The sequence below is a fragment of the Diospyros lotus genome, chromosome 3, assembly GCF_014633365.1.
Source record: "Diospyros lotus cultivar Yz01 chromosome 3, ASM1463336v1, whole genome shotgun sequence".
In the NCBI taxonomy this organism is placed as follows: domain Eukaryota; kingdom Viridiplantae; phylum Streptophyta; class Magnoliopsida; order Ericales; family Ebenaceae; genus Diospyros; species Diospyros lotus.
The window spans coordinates 34,065,284-34,085,989 of record NC_068340.1 but is presented as its reverse complement, the minus strand read 5'-3'; the positions used below and the strand labels follow the sequence as shown (position 1 = coordinate 34,085,989).

The 20,706-nt window shown below is 35.5% G+C and overlaps 1 pseudogene; it reads left to right on the top strand.

Moving 5' to 3' along the window:
• LOC127798367 (uncharacterized) overlaps window positions 1-20,706 on the top strand; it is a 34,404-nt pseudogene that overhangs the window by 12,128 nt on the left and 1,570 nt on the right.

Genomic DNA, 20,706 nt, shown 5'->3' with positions numbered 1-20,706 from the left:
TTGTTTTCCAATCCATATAAAGTTGAAAAATTAGAAAATTGAGTTTTCTATCTTCCTTTTGGAGATTCAATCATTCAATAGAAAACTGGAGTTGAAAAACTAGAAAATGTTTTCTGAAACTGAACATGGCCTTTGAATTTTCTGAGATCTGCCACCCAGAAAACTGTGAATTGCCTTTTGTAAGTTTTTGGTTTACTCACTGTTCTCATTGAGGAATTCAGAGCTAATAAGTTCTTTTTCCTCTTTATGTCTTGTTATGTATTCTTTCTGCTAACAGGATAGATGCTGAAGCCTCATCTCTAAGGAGAAAACTTGATGAGATCAGAGCATCCAATCTTATAGGTGAAGGTCACGAGACAGTCTCCAATGAAACAACTGTGGCAACAATGGAGGTAATTCTGGTTGCTGCAATCTGGTTGTTTTTCTCTGTATAAACTTTCTGTTTTGTTAGGGCTGGCATGATTATGGCTAAGGATGATGCAGATGTTATCCTTGAAAATATCAATGACCTAGGTTTTTTGATTAATAATTGCTTCTATGCAAAACAAGAAAACATTTAGGGCAAACATATTTCCACTTTGCCCCTATGGAATTGGATGATGATACTTGTCCACACTCTTCAACTTTGCTAATTTATTTTTCTTTGGTAGATTACCATTTCCAAAACTTAATTAGAGCATTCATATGCTTTATAACACTTGTGGAAGTGCATAGTTTTCCTTCTCACTGAGGTAAAACCAGTAGCTATATTATGTAGGTCAGGTGTTTATAACATTTCTGGTTTCTTTTCCTTCCTACCTAAACTTCTTCTCTTCCTTTTGGTCAAAGTTACATTTTCTTTTTGTTATGAATGTTCAATTTTCATTAACTGAAGTATTATCCATGCTTCGAGGTGGTAAAGTTTGTAAAGCAGAAATATTTAATTAGAATTTAAATTTGTTTACTTGCTCTGTGGATACTTTCTCCATGGACTTGTCACATGCTACTAGTTTTAGACTGGTATCCAGCTCTTGAATCAGTGCAATTTATGATCTCAATTGCAACGGCTTAGGTATGTTCTCATTGGTGGCCTAGTTCTATTGATGCAGTGTGGGAGGGAAAAACTGGCAAAAAGAAGTGGAAAATTTTGGTGAAAACAGAAAAAGATTGAATTTGGAATGACGATCTTAAAATTAGGGTTTAAGAAAACCTCAAAAGTTGAATTAGAGTAAAGCAGCTGTGTACAAAATTTATTAAAACGCTATTTATGCCAGGGTTACAACAATAATTAGATCCTCATCCTTTATCAATTAGTCTAATATTTGTACTCCATCTATTTTAAAAGTCACATGCTAGTCACATGACTACTATTAAAGCTAACATAATAAAAAAAAGTTTCAAAAACCCAATAACTTAAATACTAACCATAATTAAACAAATAAAAATAAAATAAAGACACTAATAAACAAAGAGTTTTCTCCTGCATCATCTAGGCTATGTTACATGAACACTTCTAAATTGCTGAAGTATCTGTGTCAGACACTTGACATTTTAATAGCACCTGGGATATGTTTTCAGCACAGTAATTTGGAGATGGGCTCAATAAGGATGTTAACAAAAAGAAAAGAAAAATCTGTGGAACTATGCCTAACTCTCATTCTATGAGTAACATTGTCCATTCTCCCATGTTTTTGAGCAATTGATTCAAGATATAACTGATCTTTTCTTGAGATAGAAATGACAACTTATTAATTTTGTAGAAAAATTTCTTCTTGTTTCATGTTTTGAATCATAAGAAGTTTGAGTTAATTAAAAGATAATTTAATGCCCTGGTGAGAATTTTCAAAAGTTTGTATCTAGTTTTGACTACTGTTATTAGAATTGTACGATTCACAAGTCGAATCTATAGGGTGAATCAAAAATCCCTTAGAATTGACTGTGAATCGCATGATTCGTCCGATTCGTGCGACTTCGTCTGCATGTGCGCTTTAATCAAATATTCGTCTAATTTGGGCTATTTTTGAAGACAAAGAAGATGATGAAAATGATGAAGATGGTGATGCTCTTGAACTTGAAGATGAAAATGATTGATAAGTAGTGAAGATTACGGACAATGGAGTTTATTAGTAACATAATAGTTGTAGTTTTTTTTGTGTTTTTTTTCTAGCTTGTTATTTTGAAAGTAGTTTGGTTTGGTGCAATTTGAATATAAAGGCAACATGAATATACTTTTTCCCTTTGGTATAATTTTAAACTTAGCAAATATATTTAGAAGTATTATTTATCTATTTATATTTAAAAGAATTGATCATGGCGGATACATTATTTATTTTCTATGGATATATATTATTTATAGTTAAAATTGAGAATGTGTACCAAATTTTACGATTCAATTTGATTCTCAATTCACGATTCATAGAATAAGTATTTCGATTTTCGATTCGAATCTCGATTTAACAACTATGATTTTAACTATATCATTGGTGTAGATTTATGGCTGGAGAACTGATCACCATATTCTTCTAGTAGGCACTGAAAGAAGCTCTTGTGCATATTCGAGTTTGTTCCAGATTAGAAGGGCTTCTACTGAAGAAGAAATCTCTCAGTCTTGGTGAATCACCAGAGGTTCATGCTCAAAAGGTACATATCTTTCTTGCTGTGGGATTTCTCTGAAAGTGTACGTCAATGTTGGCATTGCCTAGTCACGTATCTCTCTTACCTCATTCTGTAGTTAAATGTTGTACATTGTGTTATGAGAAAACATTGATACTTTTCTGTTGGAATAAACGCTCAGCTCTCTCTATGACATACGCACTTAAGATCTTAGACTACCAAACCAGGAACCACTCAAGATACAAGTCTCACAACCTCACACGATAAGAGCAGAAATCGGAAACACACAATACAAAAATTAAGAACCGAAAACAGTAAGCAACCACACACACAAGACACCAGATTTTATCTTGGTTCAGTCTTCTAATGAAGACCTACATCCAGACTGCCTTGAGGCACCATTTTCCACTATCTTGAAATGAAGAACAACAGGATTACATGCACTAAAATTCTCCCACAGCCTTATACCCAGAACTGTATAGAGTTTCCCTACCCAAGATTACAAAAATATCCCCTCTTTACTCTCAAGTATAACCTTGCACATACTCCTCTCTCTTTCTCGACACAAGACAGAACAATAGAATCCCTCTAAATGCCTCTCTCCCGACCTCTATTTATAAACCATAGAGGCAGTAACCTGAAAACAGACTAAGCCGGTAGTTACAACCAACTAACCGGACTAAACCACTAACTAACCTTTCTAGAAGCAAGCCTTCTAGAATAACACAAGTGATACTTAAATGCAACAAACTAATTTACAACAGAAAACCCTCCCGAGATAATCTAAGAGCTAATTTAATACAAGTGATTACAACATTTTCTGATCTCCATATTGCAAGTATGTTCTGGATTTTTTTTTTCCATATTTATTATTTACTTTCTTAAATTTTTCCTGAAGTGGAGAAAAAGTATACATAATAGACTGAAGTTTTAGTGATGTTTTGAACAAAAAATTGTTAAAATTGGCCATCAGGCTCGAAGAAATGGGCTTTACAATATTATGAAGAAAAAATCAACTACATATATTAATAATTATCTTTTTCAAATAAGATTATGTTAAAAATATCTTACACGGTAGTAGTGTCCTTAATATAATTATCTCCCTTTAGTACTGCATTTAGAATGTGGCACACCCCATTCCACATATTGAAGGTCTGTATTCTAGTAAAATACTGGTAGGCTCATTCAATTAGGGTGATTACCGTGACGCATTCTAATCTTGTGATTAACACTTATATTCAATGTATCTGTGAGATGCTATTTCAATGTTGCAAAGTACAGTAACTAGGGCATATAATTTGGTTTGATCTTGTTTGTATCTGATCTAATACCTAAACACAAGCAGGAATCGTAGTTGTCCAAGGCACACATTGGCTTGAGGAGCATAGAGGCCTAGTTTTGTGCGCCTCAACAAGCGGAAGTCATGAGGTGTTGGAATAATCACACAGCTCCCTCTATCTCAATGACAGTCTCACTCACAACAAATCTCTTTCAGAATCACTTACCACCTTGCCGCAAACAAGAATTAATCAAAACACAGAAAATACGATCATAACATGAACACAAGAACACCAACACATTTATCCTGGTTTGGTCCTTTAACACGACCTACATCCAGACTGCCCAAGTCACTTCTCTTCACTACCTTGAATGAAACCCAAGGATTACATGCACTATAACTCTCACCAACCTTGGATCCAGGACTGTCGAGAGCACACCTACTCAAGAATACAAAGATATACTCTCTTAGATTTCAAGTAAAACCCTGCGCATACTCCTCTCACCTTCTCATCCCAAGACAGTACAATGCTCTACTGAAAGCCTCACACCCGACCTCTATTTGTACAACATAGAGGCGGTAAAAATAGAAAGCTAACTAAACTGGTAGTTACAACCAACTAACCAGACTTAAAACCGCTAGCTAACCCTTCTAGAAACAAGCCTCCTAGAATAACACAAGTGATATACAAATGCTAACAGCATAAGACCCTCCCGAGATAACCCAAAGCTAATCTAATACAAGTGATTACCACATGAGGCCTTTCAAGATGTGCTGCATAGGTGCATGAGGTGCGCTTCTCTTGCAAAGGCACGCACACAGATCACGTGCTTAAGGTTGGTTTCATTTGAAACCTAAAAAATAGGGTGAAAAAGGCGACAAAATCTCTCTGTTGTCTTAGCGGGAAGTCAAAAATGGTTTTTTCCATTTTAGTGAAAGTCTAACTTTGAAAGAAAACAAATGAAAAGACAAGTTGAAAGATTCAAACTGTAATATCACCGATTGAAACAAGAATAAATAGTAGATGTCCAATGAATGAGGCTTCTGGAGGGAGCATCAATTTTAGTTCTGCAGTAGCTTTTACATTTTTTGAGCCTCAAGTTGTTATTTTTTTTCTTGTTTCTTGTGGATTTGAATGCATAATCATGTATATCGGTGAGTGTGACCCTGCCTGCCTGAGGTTCACCAGAGTGACACAACCTGGCAGCCTTTTGCACATGAAGTTTACACACTATCGAAGGAGCCATGTGTGGAGGTGTGTGAATTTGACCTTCAACAGCCCGTGTTGACCAGTGTTGTTGGAGGTCGGCGAACCTCCTCCGACGAATATTCTGGATGTTGAAGTGAATTGCTTCCTCCTTTTTCACCGTGCTTGGCCGGCTGCATGTGCCGGTGGTTCTTTTCACTTTGTACAGCTGTTGCTAAGTTTTCTTTTCCTATCTATATATGTTCAATTAGTTATATTATATTATCTGATATGATAAAAATAATGTTCTATTTGTTCTTTGTTGCATGTTCCATGTTTCATCAAACCAATAATATTTGTTATTCATACGTGTTACTGTTCCATTTTCCCGTGTGCTGCTGTTAAATGATATAATATTAGTTTTATTGATTCTTTAAGATAATTTAATATAGACTAATGTCTTAATATTATTTGTTAATTAAATCATTAGTCTATTTGTACAGATATGGTAGAGGGGCCCATATTATATTATTTTTTTGGTTTACTTCTTTTGTTTATTGATGTTTTTTCTTTCACCATTTTTGCTATTTTGTTAATTCGTTTTCCTTTTGTAATGATTCTATGGATCGTGATTGTGAGTTTGGTTTTTAAATGATTTTATTTTTCGTGATTTTGTCAATGTGTTCTATTTCTATTCTTTGCTAAGTAATATGCTATGTTTATTCTTTTTTGTCAGATTAAATCAATTTTATGTTTGTGTTTAATTGTTTATTTATTTTTTATAACCTTTAGGCTTGAATTAAATAGCTAGTGCTGAAAATTCTGGGATCTCCTCTTGAAAAGATCAGGCTTGGAAATATTGTCATTTGCTAGATCCAAACAATAGAAACAAGGTTGCTTGTAATTTTTGTGAAAAAGTCACCAATGGGGGAGTACATCGATCTAAACAACACATTGTTGGTGGCTTTAGAAATACGACAGGATGCTAAAAATGTCTAGCTCATGTGCATGAAAAGATAAAAAATTCATGTTGAAAAAGGTCGAAGAAAGTAACACAACAAGAATAGACCATATGGAAATTAGTGCTTTTGACATTATTGGAGATGAGGAGGAAATTGGTGCACAAATACAATCTAAAGGGAAAATGGTTACTTCATAATCTCAGAGTTGCTGTAAATTTCAAGTTCTCAAGATATATGGAGGAGCACTTTTCAGTCTAGAGGCTTTAAGTTGAGCAAATTGAAAATCGAATATGGAACTTAAATTTAGTAAAAATATAAGTGTGGATGATGTTATGATAAAACTTGAAGATTAAAACATACCAAGAAGAGATAAGTTTGATACCTTGGATCAATCATCCAAAAAGATGGGGGGGATTAAGGCCACTCCCACTCTTTTTGACGCTTTTTAGAAGCCTGTCCAAAGAATTCAATGCTGACCTTAGAAAAACAACTGTCGATAGGGTTAAAAAACCCCATCCTTAACAGGAAAAGGCTCTACCATGGCTAAAGGACAACAATCTACACATCTCACATTCTCACTCTGTGTTTGGGGAGAGCGAACTCAGAAGGAACCAACAAAAAACTGGATTCCTATCTGAGCAGTCTGACATGATTCTGCCAGCTGAACCCTGATTGACCAACTTCCTACTTCGCTCATCTCTATTCCTCGTCACATGAGCACCTTCACTTGTAATACTCTCATTTTCAGAAAGATCAACACCAGTTTCATAAGCAACCTATTCTGGGTCATCAGAATGCCAACCATCACCTCAACTAAGAAATACCAAGACCTCAGAGCTGTTTGAGCAGAATCAACCACAGCTTACCCTTGGATATACCACAAGAGAAGACACCACCAGACTCCTTGAGTCAGGAAAGGTGGAAGGAGAAGAAATAGGCAAATACCAAAATTTGATTTCCATTCTACCTGCAGAAGGATACAGTTGGGGAGCACTTGCCTTGCTAATTTTCTTAGATAGCACAGAAGCTCCAACTGATGAAATAGGTATAGACGAGAAGCAGTCATCAAGGAACTCCTCCTAGTTCCTAAGAGACCTAACCTAACATGACTTAGTGAACCCAACACCCCCCCACCCCCCAACAAAATCACTTCCTTATGCAGGTGCCCAGAAATAGCATGAAACCTCACCTTGAGGAGGCAAATACTCACTTTGTTAATTACATAGCGCATGTTTGTGCTGCAGTAAAATTAGTTATCAGCAGTAGAGTTTGTCTCTATTTATGGTTGGTTCTCTGGGAGGGTTGGTATGTTGACCATCCGATCCTGAATTGAATCAGTAGAAGATCAGACCCAGAACTGAACAAGAATTGTCAGGATCATTTCTAGGTTTGATCAAAATGCATGCATTTCCTTCCTTGTTCACTATTTCACTCATGAGAATATCACACTCGTAAGCTGCAGTCCAACTTCAAAAATAAGCTTTCCTAATTCTTCTTTTTCTTAATGGCACTCATTAAGTCCCCTTTAAGCTGTAAAAGTTAAAATGACTACTTATTTCTTAATAACATTGAGCAGATTGATAAGTTGAAAGTGTTATCTGAATCTCTTGCCAGCTCTACCACAAAAGCTGAGAAACGCATATCAGATCACAGGTATGGCTATAAGAATTGTGTTTGCTTTTGTGTTTTTTTGTCAGAAATTCTTTTAAGTGTTTTGGGGTATACTGTCTGAACTCAAAGCTCCGTTCCATGCATTACAGTATAAAGCTTGTTACTTGTACAGTTTATACTTATCCCAGATACATTATACCTTATCTTTTTCCCCTTTTCAATTGCTGACATCATATGATAGTATCAGCTATACAAACTTGTCATCCTTAACTATCTAAACTTTCTCTTTCATTTTAGAAGTATCTTAGGCTCTGTTTGCTTCAGTGTAAAATATTTTATTGAAAAATAATTACATATGAAATTATTTGACACAAAAAAAGTTCATCTTACTTTTCAGTGTTTGGGTTGCATGTGAAGGCATTGTCGAAAGGAATATTATCTATTGTATGGCATAAAGAAAATATTTTTTGAAAATTAGCTATAGTATATGTGTATGCATATATATGTATGTGTATATCTGTGTACATATATGTATGTATATACCTATATATACATGTACATGTACATGCATATGGATGTATATATATGTATAGATATTAAAATATTATATCTGTATGTATATGTATATGTATATGTATATTTGTGTTATAATGGAAGGAAAAAGAATTTGATGGAAGAAAGGGAAACGACTTATGGAAACTGGAAAGTCATTTTCCCAATTTTGAAGTAAAATATTTGCCATATCTTTCGTTAACAAAACACCAAAAAATAGGTAAAAACAAACGGAGTCTTAGTTAAAATTGTAATCTGGTGTCAGCTTCTCCTTCAAAAAATATGTGGTTTTTCTATGGTGAGAATAACTGGGGAGGCCACATTAATTTATTTACCTTTTGGACCTTACCAGTTTTCTTTCCATAGTTAGATATGAGAGACTCAGAATAGTCAGCTCTCCATGAACTTCCTTTCTCTCGTCCATTGGTAAAACTGCATGTGCTTAATCATAATTGACGAGCAAATCATTGACACTGTTTCAAAAATACCAGATGACCAAAAATTGGCATTTATATTTTATGCATAAGAAATATTATCTTCACAAAAAAGGATGAGAAATCTTCAAGCCAACACAGAGAAATCAGACCTAACCAAAAAGCAACCATCAAACAAAGATTAAACTAACGGCATGCTGTTAGTCTTCCACCCTGCAGGATTCAAGTACTCGGGCCTTGTAGTATGCACTGGATGCTTGTTCATTGATTTTTCATGTCTTCTAAAGTAGGATTTCCCCATTTCTGGCAGATCTCAGAAAGAAGAGGCTTTGAAATTTCGGGTGGCCAAAGGCAAGCGAAGCCAATGAAATAGAGAAGGTATTATTATTTCATCGAATATTCTCCTTGATTGTAAGTTGCTGCAAGATTGCAAGGAAAATATAACCACAGGATCATTCAACCATGGATTATAATGAAATTAGTAAAGGTACTTCCATGTAGGAGCTCTACTTATGAGGTACTTGCATGCTAATACTTTATATAGCCTGAAATGCATAAAATTGTCCTTGACAGACCCATTGATAGTGTGGAAATGAAAGGAAAATGCTAGAGGAAGAGAGAGAAGCTTGGAGCATAAGCCTAGATTTTTTCAACACACCTCTGACGTTAGGATTCATTAATGTTAAAGGTGGAATATATAAATTATAAGCTAAAAATACTTCAACAGACAGAAAAATATGGAATTTCTTTCACCTTGACTATGTATTTATCCAGAATCCACATGCACATACCTTTTTGCTCAATGTTCACATTTTTGTACTTTTTTCGAAATTACTGTGTCTTATCCATGCAAATAAATACTGTATATGCTGTGTAAGATAAAAAATGTGTTAGTGTATTTCATAAATGAAATGTACAGCAACTTATATGCAGGCATTCTATTCTAATGTAAGGAAACAATATGTTCTAAGGACTTACACAAAATACATACAAATCATCTAAGTGTATATCGTTACTTAATATAAAGATCATTGTCAAATGTCATGATCCTCTTAACACTCCCCCTTAAGTTGGAGCATAAATGTTGATTATGCCGCTTGGTGTGTATGTAGCTCACATGAAGACCTTTGAGTGATTTAGTGAACAAGTCAACTAGATGATCATTAGAACCCATAAATGATGTGAGTAAATTGCCAGAGAACTTCTCTCTAACAAAATAACAGTTAATTTCGATATATTTATTACTTAATTCTCTCATGTAACATGGGATTAGAAGCAATATGCTTTGCAACCTAGTTGTCACAAACCAACTTCATAGACTTGTTTTGAGTGACTCCTAACTCAACTAATTGTTTCAACTCGTATGTTATTAAGGCCATTGCCCTATATTCTGCCTCTACATCGGATTAGGGCAACAACACTTTGTTTCTTACTTTTTCAAGAGACTAAGTTGTCACTAACAGACACACAATAACAAGAAGTGGACCACCTACCACTGGCAGATCTTGCCAATCAATATCTATATTTCCCACAATTTGACTATGGCTATGATCCTGATATAATACACCTCAGCCAAGGGCACCCTTAATGTACCGAAGGATGTGAATCACTGCATCCCAATGACAATCACAAAGTGAATCTAGACATTGACTTACCACACTCACAACGAATGAAATATCTAGACAGGTGACTGTGAGGCAATTAAGTTTACCAATCAATTGTCGATAGTGCCTAGAGTTGGAAATAGGCTCCCCCTGTCCTGATAACAGTTTGATGTTTGGATCCGTAGGGGTATATACTAGCTTGTATCCAAGCATCCTCATCTCTTCTAGCATAACCAAATACTTTTTTTGAGAAATGTAAATGTCTTGCTTCAGACATGCCACCTCAATACCTATAAAATATTTCAATTGATCCAAATCCTTAGTCTAAAATTGTTGATGGAGATTTGTGTCTTCAATTTAGTAATACCAACATCATCATCCTTATAATAACTATATCATCAACATATACCATCGGGGGAATGTGACGACCTAATTTTGAGTGATAAAAAATTGAATGATCAACCCTACTTCAAGTTAACCCAAACCTCGAACTAAATCTAGTAAACCAAGCCCAAGGAGATTGTTTTAGGCCATATAAGGATTTTCTAAGGCAACACACCATCCCGGACCCTCCCCGCTCTCCCCTCAAGTAACAAAACTAGGAGATTGCTCTATATAAACTTCCTCCTATAAGTTACCATGAAGAAAGACATTCTTGGTATGAAGTTGATGAAGAGGCCAATGGAACTTGGAAGCTAGAGACAATAATACTTGAATATAGGATATCTTTGTAATAGTAGAAAAAGTGTCCCTATAATCAAGGCCAAAAATCTAAGTGTACACTTTAGCAACAAGGCAGGCCTTGATTTGATCAACATGGCCATATGAACCAATCTTAACTGTATACACCCAACAACATAGAATAGTAAACTTACATGAAGGGAGAGATGCCAAGTCCCAATACCCATTGGAATGTAAGGCATGCATTTTGTCAACCATAGTAGCTTGCCACCCCAGATGAGAAAGGGCTTCTGTAATAGTCTTAGGAATAGATAAAGAACAATAATTGACAAAGTTTGAAATGGGATGTTTAGTAGTGCATTGACTAGTATTTTTACGAAGAGCTATAGGCAAATCAAGATCAAGAGGTGAAGGAGACGAACCATAGGGAGGAAGCTCAACTATCATGGAGGATGGATCAGCGAGTTGCCCCATTGGCTTGTTTACTCTTGGCTCCACAAGTGGGTTCACATGATGTGGATGGCACTAATTAGTCTTAGGATTAGGGCAATCAAGGTAAGGGTGAGACATGGGTGGAGTAGAAGATGGAAGATCAAGAAAGGGAACAACCTAATAGGCAAAGTAAACAAGCCAACATCGACTCCAACAACTTTGATGATGGGGAAAAATAGGAGGATGACTCGAAAAAGGTAACGTTAGTAGAGGCAAAATATCGAGTGAACTTGGGAAAATAGCATCAATGCCCCTTTTGAAAACGAGAAATAACAAAGGAAAACACATTTTAGAGACCGAGCATACAACTTATTGTGACCAAGAGCAAGCTAATGGACAAAGCATGTACATCATGAGGAGGAAGAGAGTATATGCCAAGTTGAGGAAAAAGACTAGAGTAAGGGACTTGGTTGTTAAGGATAGATGGATGCATTTGATTAATCAAATAAAACATAATTAAAGCAACATCATCCCAATATTGGGAGGGACATGCATCTGAAGAAGTAGTGTGCATGCAGTTTCAATTAAATGACGATCCTTCCTTTTACCGACCACATTTGTTGTGGGGTGCCTGGACAAGAAGTTTAGTGAAGAATCCCTTTGGATACAATGTAAAATTTAAAAGGTCCAAACAAGTATTCAAGTGCATTATCACTTCAAAGAACCCAAATTGGCACATTGAATTGATTGTGAATTTCAATACAAAAGGTGGTAAAGATGAAAAATAATTCAGAACGATATTTCAGTAAACATACTGAGGTAGTACGTGAAAAATCATCAATAGATCTGACGAAATAATGGAACTCTTGTTTTGAAGGAACACAACTAGGACCCCTCAAACAACTGGAAAACACACTTATTGACTCTATTTGGGAATGAGCTACGACTATGTTTCCCAAGTTTACATGACTCAACACTCTAATATAGGAAGATTGGACAAATTGTGAACCATCTTCTTTAGACTGGACATAGATAGGTGTCCTAATTGATAGTGTACCTATAAGGGGTGAAGCATTAGTAGTGCAAGCCACAAATGGAGCATATGAAGAGAGAGAGTTTAAATCCTTGAGATTTATTCCCCATGCCCCATGCCAATCGTCTATCCAACCCTCTAATCCTAAACACAGACAAAATCAAACAAAAAGGCTATGGCACAATTAAGAGTCACAATTGAGTTGATTGATAAAAAGTAAATTAAAGGGACACTGCAGTAAATGTAAAACAGATGAGATTTATTCCCCATGCCCCATGCCAATCGTCTATCCAACCCTCTAATCCTAAACATAGACAAAATCAAACAAAAAGGCTATGGCACAATTAAGAGTCACAATTGAGTTGATTGATAAAAAGTAAATTAAAGGGACACTGCAATAAATGTAAAACAGATGACGAAGGCAAAGTAAAAAGGGGTTTGGCACTCTCGATGCCCTTGATTGATGCTTGAGAGCCATTAGCCAATGTAAGAGGAGATAAAGACCCCAAGTTAGAAATCCATGGATTGAAAGAAAAGGACTGGGTGTCAGGGTCCTAGGGTTTGCCTAGGGTTTAGGAGAGAATTAGGGCAGAATTAGAGTATGAGAGGGGAAAGACAGAAGGAGGCAGAAGAAACAGGGAGATTGAGAGGGAGAATCAGAGAGAATTGGGAGGGAGAAAGAGAGGAAGAGAAGCTGAGGGAGAGGAAGAGACAGATATGAGTGGGGAGAGAGAGTTTGGAGAGAGAAAATTAGTAGATTCAATTGATATTTTCTGGATGATGCATATCTAAAATAGCCCTAGCAGCTTTATATAGCTACTTCAACAGCTTAATAGAAAATACAAGAAGCAAAATAACTACCGCTAACAACTTAACAGAGTTAAGTACTCCTAAGGGATAATCTGCTACACTCAACCCTACTATGAGCTATTATACATCCAAGGGATCCTGACACTGGGTAAGACAAGTAGAGGGGTTTCTGGTGTGAGCAAAAGATGTTATAGATGATGGGTCATGTCTTGTTGCTCGTATCTAAAGGAATTGAGCATACTCTTCCTTTGAGATAGTCATTGAAGAAGATCTAGTAGGGACTGTATTAGTTACTTAAGGATGACCACGTCCAATACCACAATGACCACCACTACCTCTAGAGTTGTGAGACATCTCAACTCACCTGCCATGCTTACCATTCAGTTCACAAATTGCACCGTGTGCATCTCTATGGTCATCAAAGTTAATAAAAGCATAACCTGGTGGCCTTTTTTCAACCCAAATATGTGTAACTCCAAACAAGTGAATTCCTGTTCAAGCTCTTGCTTAGTGATGCATGGGTCTAAGTTTCCAGTGTAGACATGAGACATCTTCTAGTGTTCCTGAAACCCTAAACCAAAACAGCAATATCACTAGAACAACCACAATGCAATGCAACCAAAAAAGAACGATGTCAGATCTGAGTTTTCAGAAGGATGTGAAGGCAATTATATGCAACTGCAATGTTGCTGAGTTGCGCAAGAAGACAGAATCACAAAGTTGCGCAATCAGATTGAGATGCACGGAGGAAAGGTCAGATATGATGAAGTTCTTGTTGGATCTGGTAGATCTAGGGCTGTTGTTGCTGGATATGACTAGTCAGTACCAGAGATGAGTGCTGAAATGATGGCAAGAGGGCAACAAGCACAGATCTGTTGATGAGACATGATCTGGGTTGCCTCACCTTGTGTCGCATCACATCGGAGGCATCACAAGGACACGAGAAAGACACGCTGTGGTTGCGATGGTGACTGAAGGTAACAGTTTAAGAAGCTAGGGTTAGGGTTTTGGCTTTGATACCATGTAAAATAAAAGAATGTGAAAGTGTATTTCATAAATGAGGTGTGCAATGAATGCATCCTATTCTGATGTAAGGAAACAGTATACTCTACACAATATACATACAAATCATCTAAGTATATATGGTTACTTAATATAATGGTCATAATCTAATATCATGACCCTCTTGACATGCTGAAATGCCAGAGCTGGTATCATGAATATCATTGGTAATAAACAATAAAGATCATAGAATTCTTTTGTCAAGGAGTGCGGATTTCCTATATTATTTTGACTATGTGCTTATAACTCTCTATTGCTGTATGAAACTATACAGTTCTGCTTCATTCTGACTTTTTTTCTCAATTGGGCCATCTTCTATATCTAAGTGTCCACGGTGCTAGCAACCAGAACAGCTTCATTATGTGCATGCATATATTCTTACATGCAACAAACTTTGTTAACATGAAGCTTCTTGTGTGATAGCTTTTAACTGATTTGACCTGTACAAGGAACATTTTAGGAAATCTTTTTTTCTCATGATTTTTCTGCATTCTGTGGTATAAATCTGGTAAATGATCCTTGCTTCATGTATGCTAGATGTATCTAGTCAGTGTTCCATTTGTTTATGGGGTGAATGTGAAACTTTGGTTTCTGTCACTTCCCAGGAATTAGCAGCTGAGATTTCAGGACTTGAGAAACAAAGAGATGAACTTGAAGCTGAATTGAAAAAGGTTGACCATGATCTCTCTCTTCTCTCTCTCTCTCTCTCTCACACACACACACACACACATCAAATACCATCTCTCTCAAATCTGTCCTTTCTTCTCCTCATCTTAATGTGTTCTCAGCATGCTTATCTAATTATTGCGCCACTGGCCAATGCCTCCCTGAAACCCATTTGGTGTAATAAATTTTTGCAATGCCTATGCCATGCAGTACTCATTGATTTCATTGCACAATTTTGATACTGAGGGAATCTGATATTATCATAGCAATTGGCTATGGTTGCTCTTATTTTCTCTAACAGTTGGTCTAATCTTTTTCCTGTTATGGTAAGAGAAGAGGGGTGGTAAGTTTCCCTGGAATTTTACAAAGTTTTGGGGCTTTATTACATATAACAAACAAGAAGGATTTTATATAGTGTTCCACTCATGAAATTTTAATGAAAGGCTGGTAATGGATCAATGTTTGGGGTAGCTTCAAACAATGGAGTGGAAAAGAATTAGTTTTATAATAAAAAGAACACAAAGTATGGTAATTAGTTTGTTTTGAGTGTTTGACCGCGAATCAGACTATTATCATGTTACACGTATTTCCTTTGTGGCTGATGGTTTTTAGCTTTTTGCTTGACTGGTTCTAACAATGTGCTTTGTAGATTAGGCAAAGGCTTTACTGGGCTCCAATTTATAATGTTGGATTGTAGAAATATAAACTGGGATTTAGTTCTAGACTTATAGTAAGGTACATCAAAATAGAACTCTTTCATACTTTAATTTCGTAAGGACAAATTACTCTATAGATCAAAGATACCTTATAAAAAGTTTTAAGATTAAAAAAGACAACTTAATCATGGGTCTCTTACTTTATAGGCTAGACAGTGAAATAATATTTAGATGAATTAAAAACTGTAGAGATGAAATTTAGATTATTTCCAAAGAAGAAGAGATGAAAATCAAAAGGTCTTTGGGCAAGTAAGAATTTAGATATTAAGAAGTGCTATTTATTGAGACATTTCATATATGTAATGGAAAAAGTTATCCTAAAACCAATGGATTTAATCTTCTACCTCGATGATATGCTAGATAAAACAATTGTTTTCTTTTCTTTTATTCTTACTCTAAAAGATGATGTGATTATTTGTATTGATGATTTACTTACAAGAAATGAAAAAGAAAGGAAAAACAAGTAACCTGCAAGGCAAACCATTGGAAAGTGGGGGCAATTGTGGGAGAAAATCCACCCAGGTTGCATAACAAGTTGTATGTCTAGATTTGATACATAAGCAGAGACTCTGAATTCAAATGCCAGGGCTTTGGCTAACTCTCTTAAGTGATTTCATCATCTTCTTGTTTGTGGTTATTTGCCTGCTCAAGTGCAGTAATAATGCAACAAGGAAGAAGTTTCACCATGTGTGTGTGATCAACATACTTGCCTTTTTCTTTCTGTCTGATTCTATCTCTGTTATTAGTATTTGTGTGAGTATGTGTGTGCACACTTTCTTTCTTTCTTTTTTCTTTCTTTTTTATGGGGGTGATTTTTTTTTTTTTTTTTTTTTTTTTTGGGGGGGGGGGGGGGGGTGTGGAGCAGAGGGGTGGTTTCAACTTAATTGTATGGCTGCCAGACTGTATTGCCACCAATTAATGGGTTCCAAAAATTTTCAAACTTGCAACATTTTTCTTTTGTTTTGGCCTGAGAAAAATATGTATTTCTGACCAATAGAAACTCAGCTATAAGACAGATATCCAATTTGTAACTTATACTTTGGCCTTTATATTATCTCGTGAGTACATGAGTAATGGATTATGTAATCTGAAGCAGTAATCTTGAAAAATATTTACCTATTCAACAGAAATATCTCATTAATAATCTCCAATAGGCCTGAAATATGAGGAAGGACCGTCACTTGATGTCCAAACTATAAACTTCATGGCTTGGACGACCAACATTGTATTGCCTTCTGAATACTGGAACAATAGCAGTGACCCCTATATGCTGACAGTCAAGATAAATATGGCCATCAGATTCATGCCTTCTGCTAATTTTCTTACTCTAGAAAATTAAAATGCAATATGTTCATTTTAGCACTGAGCTATTTAACCCTTTTTGTAATGGTTAAGATTGATTAGGTAGGATGCATGGTATACCTTGTCTGGTCTTCTTTGGACGACCATTGACTAAACTGGTGGTGGAAAAGTTGTGCTATTCATACATTCCGAACACAAGTGACAATTGGTTATGATGTTGAGGATACAATTACACTTTCAACAAAGGGTGGTTGATTTTGATTGTACTGAAAGAAATCCTTGGTTCAATAGCACCTTCTTTTAGCAGCTCAGCTCCTTTATGGGACTAGTTTTTTCTAGGGCTGTGTGCTGTAGTGATTTGCTTATTCTCTGATGTCCAAAATGAACAGAAGATACAAGAAACATTTCCTGGAGGCTCAGGCTTATGCTAGATGTGTTTTGTACGCATTGATATGACCTGGCAGATCTGAGCACTTATGGTTGGCATCACTTAATACTCTAATTTAATATTCCTATTCTTGTTATTTTATTGCTTCTATTTTTATTTCTTACCAAAATAGAAGGTACCATTTGCAATGGGGGTGTGGACTCTTGAATTGATGAAGTACTACTAATGTTGGATGCTTGACATTTAAGATAGGATATGAGATGTGTCTGATAGTTTGGATATAGGCTCAATAAATATGATATACTGAAATTTTCTGTAGAACTATGTATAAAAGCCATATACTAATTTATAATTGTAATTTTACATTAAATAAATGAAGTACTTAAAATATGAATTTTATGGTTACTTGGAAATGGGTACCAGACACGTGCTTTCAATTGACACTCATTTGCAATGCTCGTGCATAAGTATTTTATTAGTGTTATGCGAGTTATATTTCTAAACCGAAACCAACATATGTATCATGTATCCTATTTATCTATTTCCTGCATTTGGTGACTTTGTTCCTTGTCAGTTCAAATTATACCACTGGAAGGATCAATGAGTTTTTTTTTTTTTTTTTAAATTTCATCTTATTCATTGTGTTCCATGTATGTACTTTTCAATTGCAAACACGTGCATGACTTGTTTGTCTTGTTTAGGTTAATATCTCTTTGGCTGCTGCTCAAGCACGCCTTCATAATGCTAGAGAAGAGAGCGATCAGTTTTATGAAGCTAATGATCAGATTGTTGGACACCTGAAAGCTAAGGTTTCTTTTTGAGCTTGTTTCATAAACATGTTTGGAATTTCTACTCTTTTGTCTTCAACTAGCAAGGCAATTATGATTCCAATATGTCCTTGTCAACATATATGTAGGAGGATGAGGTTTTGAGATCCATTTCCTCTGGTAGAATAGAAGCAGATGTTCTCAAAACTTGGATCAACTTTTTGGAAGATACCTGGGTTCTCCAACGCACATATGCAGAGACCAAGGAAAAGCAGGTCAAGTATGTATCTTAAGAAGTTGCTTATCCCTATTAGTTCTTGCTCTACCATATTTTCTTCAATAGCTTTAACAAATAATCTCCTCGTTATTTCTGATGTACTGTCTTTTTGCTTGGATCTGCATTATAACTGAAAGACCTGTAGGCTCGTTTTATTACTTATTTCTGCTTTCATTTTAGCTTTTTCCTGTCAGCTCTTATGTTAGCATGTTTTGTTCTCTTAATACTAACGTGTGTGTGGGTGTCGGGAGATAGCTTTAACAAATCATGTTCTTGTTATTTCTGGTGCACTGCCATTTCCTATGTGTTTGTATCATAACTGAAATGCATGTAGGCTGTTGTCCTTACTTCTGCTTTCTTTTATCAAGAGATGAATTGGAGAGACATGAGAGCTATTATGTATCCATGGCTATTAATCTCCTGTCTGCTTATGAGGTATTTATTAATTCCCTTCTTTAGATATTGCACTTTTTTGGTTATATCCAATGCTATGGGTTAAAGTTATCCTTTAGTCAATTGGTCATGCAATCTTATATGTATTTCACAGAAAGAGTTGAAGCCTTCAATTGAGTATCTTAGAAAATGTGTGGAAAACTTGAAGAGTTTGAGGGAAGGGTAATGTTTGTCTCTCAGATATAATTCTGATCTATTTTGAGTCATTTCTGGAGTTTTTTTTATGAAGATCTCTGAAGTCCTTAATGTGATTGAACAGGTCAGGAATCAGATCTGCGGTCGATAAAGAGGATTCTGAAGAGCTAAACCCTAGGAAAAGTCTTGAGGAGGAATATTTGAACTATGAAGCAAAGGTAAAATGTACTATCCTCACAAATACGAGTTAATATTATTGCTTGAAGATCTATTTTGTTTTTCAATATTATTACAATTGACCTTTGATTCTCCTTTATCATAAATAAAAGTTCAGATTAAGTTAGCTTTCATTTTTTTTTTTCTTCCTTTTATATCCTTCCTAGCTTGTTGCTCATTTTAAAATGCACAAATTTTTATTTAACATCACTTATTATATTTTTAATTAAAATATTCTAATGTGTTTGGGTTGCTATATATATAATGTAGAAGAATATTTGTTTTTGTGTTGTCAAATTCCACGCAAGTCTTGAACATAGCTACTCTTGTTGCAGATTATGCTGCTTTCAAATTATTGTCATATTTTCTTACATGATGACATTTGTATTTGGGAAGCATTCTCTGCTCTGTTTTTCTAACCCAAGGTTGTTCATACATTAGCTACACTTGGCTCTTCAACATTTTCTCCACTCTCAACTTTCCTACTAGCAATTCAACCGACTTATTCTGTTATCCTGTTCTGATGTCTAATAACTATTGGCCCTTTATTTGTCACTCTCTTGCTCAGTAAATTTTATTATCCATTTATTTGTGGAAAGCTATTCATACTGATATAGAAAGAAGCAATGCCTCAGCCAGTTTCTTGTTTTTTGTCTGATCAACTTGGTATTGCTAACTTTTTTTCCTTTCGATGTCTTTACTCTTCCACAACTTTCATTGTGGGCCATCCACCTACTTCACCCTTTTCTTTGTACCACATTCAATGGACAAGAAATTGAGCTCGTCTACAATGACAATTATTTTATCTTCTAGAACAAATCAATAACATTATCCCCAACAAGTGATGAGAATTTGAAGCTATGGCCAAACCTACCCTTCTGTAGAAAGTTTGAACAACGGCAAGAAGCCTTGTGGCCATTTGAAAGTTGTCATATTCTCCTAAATTTTCCTTCCCTTCAATTGGCCTAAAAAATCTTGCCAATCTATTTTGCATAAATTTATAAATACATATATTCTAATATAAAAAGAAAACACTAGATTTGGTGATACCATCTGGTGAAGATCTGTCAATGTTCTTAATTCTTAAAATTCCCTTCAATTCATTAATTAATTACTCCACTTTATCCATGAACACACACAGAACTGCCTACAATAACCAACCCAAACTGTCAATAACCACTCAACACTGCCTGCAACTATTTGTATTACCAAAAAGAAAAAAAAAAAGAAGAAAAAAGAAACACCCAGAAATTTATTTGTATAACCATTTTTTTTCCTTGCAAGTGCACAGCATGTGCCACCCTGTTAGTTATATCTCACACACTCGTGCGCGTGCACGCCTAATGGAAGGATTTTGTATATTTTGTCAACAAATTAGACATTTAATCGTATAAAGAAAATGATAAGATGGTAAAACAACAATTAAATCTGAAAAATCAGAAATCAAACGTTCAGCACAAACCGTCTGATTTAAATCTTTTGAGAAAATATTTTCTATTTCTTACGATTTTACTATTAATGGTGGTATATCTAGAGGAGAAAGACTGA